We start from the raw sequence: 9,978 nt of genomic DNA, 5'->3' as shown, positions 1-9,978 counted from the left end.
ATCCCTACTGCATGTGTAATATCTGGTCGAGTACCTGCCAAATAAAGCAAACTCCCAATCATGGATCTATAAGTGGGTTGGTGAACTGCTGCTGATTCATCATTTGCACTGAGGCTGCATCCTGTAACCATGGGTGTACATACTGGTTTTGACTCTTCCATGCCATACTTCTTCAAGATCTGCTTGAGGTATTTGGTTTGAGACAAGAAGATACCTCCTTCATTTTGTTGGATTTGCAATCCAAGAAAATATGTCAATTCTCCAAGAAGTGACATTTCGAACTCTTTCTGCATAACCAAGGCAAAGTTTTGACTCATAGTTTCTTCATTGCTGCCAAAAATAATATCATCTACATAAACAACAAGAATTAGCAATTTGTTATTTTCAACTTTTATATAGAGATTGCTATCTGCTGATCCTTTTGAAAAGCCTTGTTGGTGAAGATATTTGTCCAACCGATAGTACCAAGCCCTTGGGGCTTGTTTGAGCCCATAGAGAGCCTTTTTCAATCTGCATACAAGGTTTGGATCATTCCCAAGAATGAACCCATCTGGCTGCTCAATATATACTTCTTCTTCTAAGTCTCCATTCAGGAAGGCTGATTTCACGTCCATTTGAAATACCTTGAAGTTTTGAAAGCTTGAGAGAGCAAGGAACATTCGGATGGCCTCTAGTCTTGCCACAGGAGCAAAGGTCTCTTCAAAATCTATTCCTTCTTGCTGTGCATACCCTTTACAAACAAGTCTGGCCTTGTTTCTAATTACTTCTCCATTTTCATTTAACTTATTCTTGAAGACCCATTTTGTTCCTATTACATTCTTATCTTTTGGTCTAGGAACTAATTCCCAAGTGTTGTTCCTTTCGATTTGCTCAAGTTCTTCATCCATTGCTTTGACCCAACATTCATCTTTGCATGCTTCTTTCACATTTTGTGGTTCAATGGAGGAGAGTAGAGCCAAGTAGCTTGAAGCTTCTGCAAGTGTCCTTCTTGTTTGTACTCCTGCTTCTTTCTGCCCCACAATCTGAGTTTCTGGATGATTCTTTTGGACATATCTGGATGGAGTCTTCTCTTCTATTCTTGTCTGCTCCTCTGGTTCTTCTTGAGATTCTTCTTCTTCTTGAGGTTCTTCTTCTTCATCATTTCGCCTTTGAGAGTAACCTTCATCTTCTTCATGATGAACTTGCCTAGGAATATATCCCTTCTCATCAACCACTATATCAATACTGTCAACAATTCTGCCAAGTCTTTTATTGTAGCACTTGTATGCTTTGCTATGTGGAGAATAACCAAGAAGAATGCCCTCATCTGCTCTAGGTTCAAGTTTGCCAAGTTGCTCATCAGTGTTCTTAATATAACATTTGCTCCCAAAGATTTTGAAATGCTTCACGGAAGGAGTTTTACCACTCCAAAGCTCATGAGGTGTTTGAGTGCTGTTTACTCGGACATTTGTTTTGTTAAGAATGATAACAACAGCATGTGCGGCTTCTCCCCAGAAGGTTGCAGGAGTACCTGATTCATCGAGCATAGCACGAGCCATTTGTTGGATAGTTCTGTTCATTCTTTCCACAACCCCATTTTGCTGAGGAGTTCTAGCTGTAGAGAATTCTCTTCTTATCCCATGTTCATCGCAGAAATCAAAAAATTCATTTGATGTGAACTCCCCACCTCTGTCAGATCTGAGGCACTTGATTTTGTGTCCTGATTCATTTTCGGCCAATGCTTTGAAGGATTTGAATTTTTCGAATGCTTCATCTTTGTGCTTCATAAGCCCTAACCAAACAAACCTTGAGAAATCATCAATGAATAATATCAGATATTCTTCTCCTCGAGGTGACCTTTTCCTAAATGGACCACATACATCTGTATGGACTAGCTCAAGAGGCAAGCTAGCTGATCCTTCCTTCTCTGGAAAGTTAGTTCTGGTCTGCTTTCCAAACTGACAAGATTTGCATATGGTGTTGTCTGGAATTTTGATATCTGGAAGATCGCGAACTGCCTGATATTTGCATGCTTTCCTTATTTGTGAGAAGCTTAGATGTCCCAACCTTCGATGCCATAACCAGTGCTCTTCATCCTTGCTAAGATAGCATTGTTGTTGTTCTTCTTCAAATATGTACAGATTATTTGGAGTTCTTTTGCCTTTGAGAACTGTTTTACCTGTATCAAGATCACGAACAAGACATCCATTCGATCTGAAAATAACCTATGTTTTTTGATCACACATCTGGCTGACACTTAGAAGATTATGTTTCAATCCATCAACATACAAAACATTTCCAGCCTTGACCTTTTCTTTTAAAGGAGCAATACCTTTTCCTTTTATAGTTGCAGGAGTATCATTTCCAAAAGAGACTTTCTTTCCCTTTTCTAAAGTAGAATAAGATTCAAGTTTTTCTTTATCACCTGTCATATGTTTCGAACATCCACTGTCAATGTACCATAGATTTTCCTGTCCTTCTGCATAAAATGCTATCCCACATCTTTCTGTTTGAGGTTCCTTTATTCTCCATGTTTTGGTGCTTGTGGCTTGTTCCTTTTTCTCCTGAAACCTGCTCCTGCATTCAGAGTCTTTATGACCAAAATTATTGCAAATAGAACATTCAACTTCATTTTCAAGCACCGAAAAGTTGTTATAGGTCCTTTTTGTAATCCCTGTCATACTTCTTTGTTTTTGAGCTTCCCTAGTCATGATTGTTTTATATGCAACACATTGAGCTGCTTTGTGACCAAAGTTGTGGCAAGAAAAGCATTGTCCATTGAAGAAGCTTCTGCGGTTATTGAATCTACCAGCCAACTGATTGTAATTTCTATTTTCATCTATTCTTGAGCCAAACTGAGAAGATTTTACCTGTGGTTGGTTGTAGCTTTTGTTCATCCTTAAGGAGGATTGTCCCTGATAGTTTCTGTTTGTAACTCGTCCCTGCTTTACCTGATTATCTTCATTGTTCTTCCGCTCATTTCCTCTTGCTGCATCAAGATAACTTTTTGAGGTGGATGCTTGAGAGGTTTCTCCATTATAGCCCAAACCTGTTTTGTTTAGAGGAGACCGCTGCACACTAATAATCTCATCCAAGGTTTCAGATCCTTTGACAAATTTAAGATTAATAGTTTTTGTTTTCTCAATTTCTTTTCTGAGACCAACAATTTCACCTTCTAGTTTTTCAAGATGTTTTTCCTTTTCATCAATCTGAAATTGCAAAGTATCAATAATCACATTCCTTTCTTCTATGCTTCTCTTGAGTCTAGTGATTTCATTATAGAGATTATCCACATCTATAGCATCCTCATAATCATCATCTTCAAATGCCATTAACAGCTTATATTTATTACCTTGTTCATCTTCATCACTGTTTGATAAGCCATCACTATCTTCATGGGTGTAGTAGCTTTTCCTATTTGCACTTTGTTTCTTGTTCCATCTAGCAGGTTCTTTTCCTTTATCCTTATAAGGACATTTTGCAGCATAATGACCTACTTTCCCACAAGCAAAACATTTGAAAGGTAGCTTACCTCTGAACCTTCCAGAACCCCTTTGAAGATTTCTGACAAAATTTGATTCTTCTTCCTCTTCTTCTGGATCATGGCTTGCTTCATAGTAATCTTCTTTTCCTGATGCCTTAAAAGCAGCTTCCCTTCTGTCAGATGGACCTCCCTTTCTCATTTCATAAGCGGTTAGAATTCCATGTAGCTGAGACATAGTGAGAACACGGAGATTTTCTTTTTCTTCTATTGCAGATACTTTAGATTCAAACTTGGGGGATAAAGATCTTAGAACCTTTTGAACTACTATAGTTTCTCTTATTTCTTCACCCAAGTTTTTCATACAATTAACAATCTCATCTACCCGGAGAAAATAATTAGCCACACTTTCATCATTATACATCCTGAGAGTCTCATATTGAATCCTGAGTGTTTGAAGTTTAGCTTGCTTTACCTGTTCATCTCCTTCATAGCTAGTGATCATTTTGTCCCATATTTCTTTTGCTGATTTGAAGTGCATGACCTTCATGAATTCTGTTTGAGATATACTTCCTAATAGGGTAGCGACTGCTTTTGCATTTGTTTCATATGCCCTTTTCTCATCTGGATCTGTAGGAGTAGCTGAAGGAAAAGCATAGCCTGTTTCTACAATGTCCCAAACTTCTGTACCAAGAGATTGAAGATATGCAGTAACTCTTACCTTCCAATAATTGAAATTTGTTCCATCAAAAACCGGTGGCCTGATTGATGCTTCTTTCTCGTAGTTGCTCATGATGAATGATCTTCCTTCAAGCGATCAAGCTTCTCTGAAGGACCTGCTCTGATACCAATTGTTGGAAATAATACTGAGAGGGGGGGTGAATCAGTATTATCAGATTAATCAAACTTTTTAAATGCCCAAAAACATATACGCTACTTCAGTTAAGTGAACCAGCGTGTACACGCTACTGTGACGAAGTAAAACAGCGTATAAGCAGAAAACTCACAATTTAGTTGGCTTATTCTTCATTTAAGTGCATCAGGACATTATTCATCATATTAACAGTAAACATGTGCAGTATAACAGAACAGATAAAAAGCCACACACATGAACACCAAGATATAAGGTGGAAACCCAATGTGGGTGAAAACCACCTGCTGCAAGTTGTCTCTATCTTTCTTAATATGAAACTTCAGTTTACAATCTTTTGTACTGGTGCAGCCTTATACCAGTACGCAGGCTACAACCTGCAGAAGGCTTCAACCTTCTCTCGTTCTCCAAACTTCCTTGGAAGGGAGCTCCAACCCCCTTTTGCTTTTGTACTAGCCAAGATACTAGTACGTAGGTGCTGACCTACAATCTTCCTTCTTCCAGGTATCACTTTTCATACATTTTCAGACTTGGATATTCCTGAAGCACAACATTACAATCTGAAGACCATAATTCATTCAATTTTCACAACAGATCATTGAAGCATAAAACAACCCAACTTTGAATCACTGAACCACTGAACCCTGTCAATCACCAGTTACCAGAACACAGAGCAGACTACAGAACTCTGTAATAACAGTCAGACCCCACTGTAAACCCAAATCAAGCTTCAAAAGATATACGCTACTTTAATGAGCAGAAACCGCGTATACACGCTTTTTTACCGAAGCCAACCTGCGTACAGATCTAAAAATAAACTTTCTCAATTTGCAGTTGTACCAGATATTAGTTAGACTCAGAACGTAACATTGTGACAATATGCAGATCTAGAAATACGCATAATCAACCATATCATGATAGTGCATTTCAAACCATTAGATCCCGATCTATCCTTAGATCTAGTCTTCCATTAACCGATGTGATCTCTCCTTGGCTTAGATCAACCAACTCAGAACCTGCATATCAGATCTCTTTCTCTCTTAGATATTCATGCCTTGTCGAAAGATGATATTTGCCTAATGATCTTCTTCTCCTTATATAGCCTTAGGCCTTTCTCAATACCAAGAGCCAAAACCATAGTAACACAATACCATCAACTTTAAAACTAGGGATCGACACGCCCGTCGAGACATAATGGTCCGAAATCATAGGCACAACTTCCAAGGTCTAACCACCATGAACCAACGGAACCTTTCCACATACACGCGCTTTTTCTGAGTCGAACTTGCGTGTACACGCGACTTGGGCTTAACGAAACAGCGTGTATGAGCTTCCTTGGCATGCTGTACTGAGATCTGTCTTCTGATTAAGTTGCCATCACCTGTACTAACCTCTGAGCACCTGTACCATCCACTGAGTGAGTTGCCATCAAGGACAACACTTGAACCATAATGCCAACAAAGCAGCCCTGGTTAAGAATGGGCTGTTGCCCTTTTCTTCCATACCATGGACCTCATCCTCCTATTCAAAGTGCTCTTCTTCCATGACTATATCTTGAAAAGGGGTCTTCACCCTTTGGTCCTCATTTGTATCTCTAATTCTTTTCAAAATCTGCACTTGCTGCTTTGCTCCTCTATATGGATTTGGATTTGGAAGAGTGAAGGCATAAGGAGCTTGTCCCTTTCCTGAATGCTGCTCAACTCTTAATTTGGAAACTTCAGAGGCCAATGACTCGATCATCCTAGCCATTTTGTTGATCTTGGGATCTGAGGATGATGAGAGCTCACCCCTCTATTTTATTCTATCAGCATTACCTTCGAGCCTCTCTGCTGCCATGATGTTTGATTCTACTTCCATGGTTGCATCTTGCATCTCAGCCAAGGAAGCACATCTTCTCTCCCTCAATAATAAAAAAAAGGGAGAATCAAAGGCATTGGCATAAGTAAGCTTAGCAGAGGTAGGGGTGGGTTTCACTTCAGCTGGTATTCTCTTGTACATATGGTTGAATCTCTTATTGAAATCAGATAGCAGCTCACCCTTTTCCCTCTACAAGTTCCCAAATTCAGTATGATAGTAGAGCAAATCTTTCTTATCCCCCCAATGCTTTAGGAACACATCATCTAAGGCCTCAATATCTACTATAGACCTAGGGGCTAATTCTCTGAACCATTTTCTAGACTCTCCATCAAGGCTTTGGAAAAAAACCCTCATCTAGACATCACCTTCACTGATATCCAGGTTATCAACATAACTATAGAAAGATTCAAGGTGTTCTTCAGTTGTTACTCCCTCTGTACCAGTGAATTTAGGCATGTGTTTTTGGTATTCTCCTGCAGGCATGGCATTCAAAGGAACATGCAAGACCAAGGGTCCATACCTAGCAGCTATGATTCTTTCCATCTTCGTGGGTGCTTGCTGGCCTACCATGACTAGGATAGGTGGAAGGATATAGGTAGATTGGATGGTAGGGAGCAGTGAAATAGATGACAGAGACAAAGGAATATGATGAACTGTATGGGAGACTTTCTTTGGACTGAGATCCAAAGGGGAACTAAACGGACAAGGAGCTTTATGAATCTCTAAAGGTATTTCTTCACTAACAATGCTAGGCTCTATATCTTCAAAATGTATATTCTCAGCTATAGGCTCTCCTTGCAGAGATACATAAGATTTTTTGGGCTTACCTGATCCTAATGGTCCTTTCTGTGATGTTTTCCTCTGCTTAACAATCTTCTCAGGGTCAGGCACTGGGTCAGCTGGTCATTTCTAAGAATTTCTTCGGGTATGCCTCACAAACTGAGCCAGAACTATAATGTGGAGTCACCAAAGGTTGGTCTTCCATTAGAGTCGCCAGATAGATCATTACAACTAGAAATGTGTCCAGACTTTGTCTATCATCAAAGCTAGAACTGTGTCGTTCTTCCAGGGAAGCTAAGCTTCAATCTCCTCTCCCCAGCAACGGCGCCAATTAATGTTATCACCCCAAGAAACTCTCCTAGGTTGTAGCTCGGAGATGCTCGGGAACATTACAAACTCAACTTAACGTTGGAAATGGATGAATGGAAGGAATGATGCCTTTTCAAGCCAGATAACCACTTCTACTATTCTTAACTCCAAACATGCATGAACACACCTAGAATACAAGGCTTTAGACCACCAATCACTCACATTTTAAAGATTGGGTGAATATGGAGAATACTGACCACACCAACAGGGGCACAAGAGCTTGTGATGGTCGAATGCAACCAGTAAAGAGGTCTGCAAATCTAATTCCCTAATGCATAGACAGGATGACAACTCTCTGTCACTAAGTGAAAAGAAACCTGAATAACACATTCGCTGATACATACAAGATTCTAACACAGAGGGGGGATGACAGCTCCTCTAATGCTAAATATCAAGAGTTCAGGAAAACTGCATAATAGGGTCAGCCTAGAACAGAATAGAAATGGAAAGTGAGAAATTAACAGCAAAAGAAGCTTTTATTAGCTAAAAATGAAGATGAGACGCTGCAAGTATCAAAGCAGTTACAGTCTCCAGAAGTTGAACTTTACATCAAAACCACAACCATCAACCCTAATTACATTTTTTTTTTGGGTATATATAGAGTTTCACTACAAAGACGTTCTATTATTCTAGTCGTGAAGGGGTCATAATTGACCACCAATTGCTTTAACTATTTGATGGAGTCTCTGGTGCAATTTTCCTGCTTTAGTGAACGAATTTGATCTTCTCGGGTGCTCTGTTGTACTTCTCGAGTAGGTAGAGTGTCGTATGGATGAAATTCCATAACTACTAAGTGCATTTAACTGCCCCAGGCTTCTCCTTTTCCTCCTCGGCCATCCTTCCTGTTGAATGCAGTTGTTGAGGAGCTACTATGCCGAGTACTAGATGCAGGCCACCTTCTCCCTTTCGTGTGTATGGGACAGGTAAGAGACGTGGGCTTCGTAGCAGGTGGATGGACTGATGGAGGAACGAGATCAACCGTCGAATCACATGGATAGACAACGGGGATCGGTCGACGGAGGGCATCGGGAGATACGGAGGTGGAGAAGTGCGGGCCGTTGGATCTCGGGTGACAGATCCAATGGTCATCGAGAGAAGAGAACATGTGGGCATTAATGGGAGGGGATGAATGGTTTCGGCGGTAGGCGGTATTGATCACACTGCCATGGACCATCGGGCAGTAATCGTACGACGGGGAGCGATCCCATTCAATGCATGATGCGTGGTAGTGGGGAATGGGTGAAAACCACCTTTTATCATGGGTTATCACGTGATTGGTTTACAGAGGTGGGAGGAGCGATTGCCATCCGATCATGGCGGAGGTGATCAGATGGTGGAGGTTCAATCGAGCAGGTTTTCGTTGAATGCACGGGGAACCATTGGATCAAGATGTGATGATCGACAGCTACGATCAGAAGATGGTGATGAGTTAGGGAGGTGCGGGATCATGTGGATACGGTCTGATGGGTTTTTAAACTTAGCGCTTAGGCTTAAGAGTGAGGGCACTTTATTATGGTTTCTAACCGGGAAGCATGAGAAATGGAGATAAGAGGGGGGCAAGGGAGATAGAGGAGGAGGGAAGGGAAACCACCATAAGCCTTTCTTTGAGCACAACCGAGGACCAAACTTGCCTCTAGCCCTTTAGGATCCACGTTATATAGTGGAGCTAACATGTAGTCCAGCAAGAATCCTATGGTAGATGTAGGTTTCCGGTAGAGAATCACCATAGTCATAATTTTATGGCTTTTCCAATAAGCCTGCTACTATATGTTGGAATAAGGAATTAATGAGAAGGGGAGTGAATTAGTAATAGTGAGATTCCTAAATGTTTTTACTGGATGTGATTTTAGTTCTTTCCTCTATTGTCTGTTACTTATGAGATCATTCATTCATAAATAAAGTGAGAAACAAGATTAAGCAATAATATGTTCATACAATCTATCACATGAACAACACACACATATTAACATCGGTGTTTTCATGTGGAAACCCAAAGGGAAAAAACCACCAATTTTTTATTGTTTCTGATGTAAATTAAGAACCTACTTAATTACATCAGTTTTTTGTGAGGACCCACTCACAGGAGGAAGTATTCCCCTTAGGTTAGCAAGCACCTACTTGCCAAGATGCACTAACTTCTTCTAAATGCATGCTACGACCTTCTCTTACCACTGTTCTACTTTTCATACAATTTTCAAACTGAAAAAAAAGGCATATACAATTATGAAAAATACCAATCTGATTGGTTGCAAAATCAACTTATATTCTCGGTCATCTACTATTCCACAAACTCCATTGGTCTCATACATCAACACTCTATCTTCTACTCAAAACTGCATATCCTCAAATTTTTTCCTTCTCTAACACAGGCTCTCTGCTACACTCCTTTCAGTTCTGCTCTTGCTACTCACTCTTCAACAATACACTGTTCTCAACTTTTTTCAATGGTAATCGATGGTTTTTATCCTCTGCTACACATTGCACAATGTTGTCTTTGTTGCTTGTTTCCATACTACCCGATTATACCTATGTATGGCTCCTCTTGCTATTCTTGCATATGATGGTTGAATTATATCATGACATTAAACGTAAGGATGGGATTCTTATTTCTTCACTGACTCCCTATGTAATCCTCCATACT

The sequence above is a fragment of the Pinus tabuliformis genome, chromosome 8 (genome assembly GCF_031772625.1).
Source record: "Pinus tabuliformis cultivar Carrire ecotype Pingquan chromosome 8, CPIR1, whole genome shotgun sequence".
NCBI classification, from domain to species: domain Eukaryota; kingdom Viridiplantae; phylum Streptophyta; class Pinopsida; order Pinales; family Pinaceae; genus Pinus; species Pinus tabuliformis.
The sequence above is the reverse complement of the archived record's forward strand: the minus strand, read 5'-3'. Positions refer to the sequence as shown.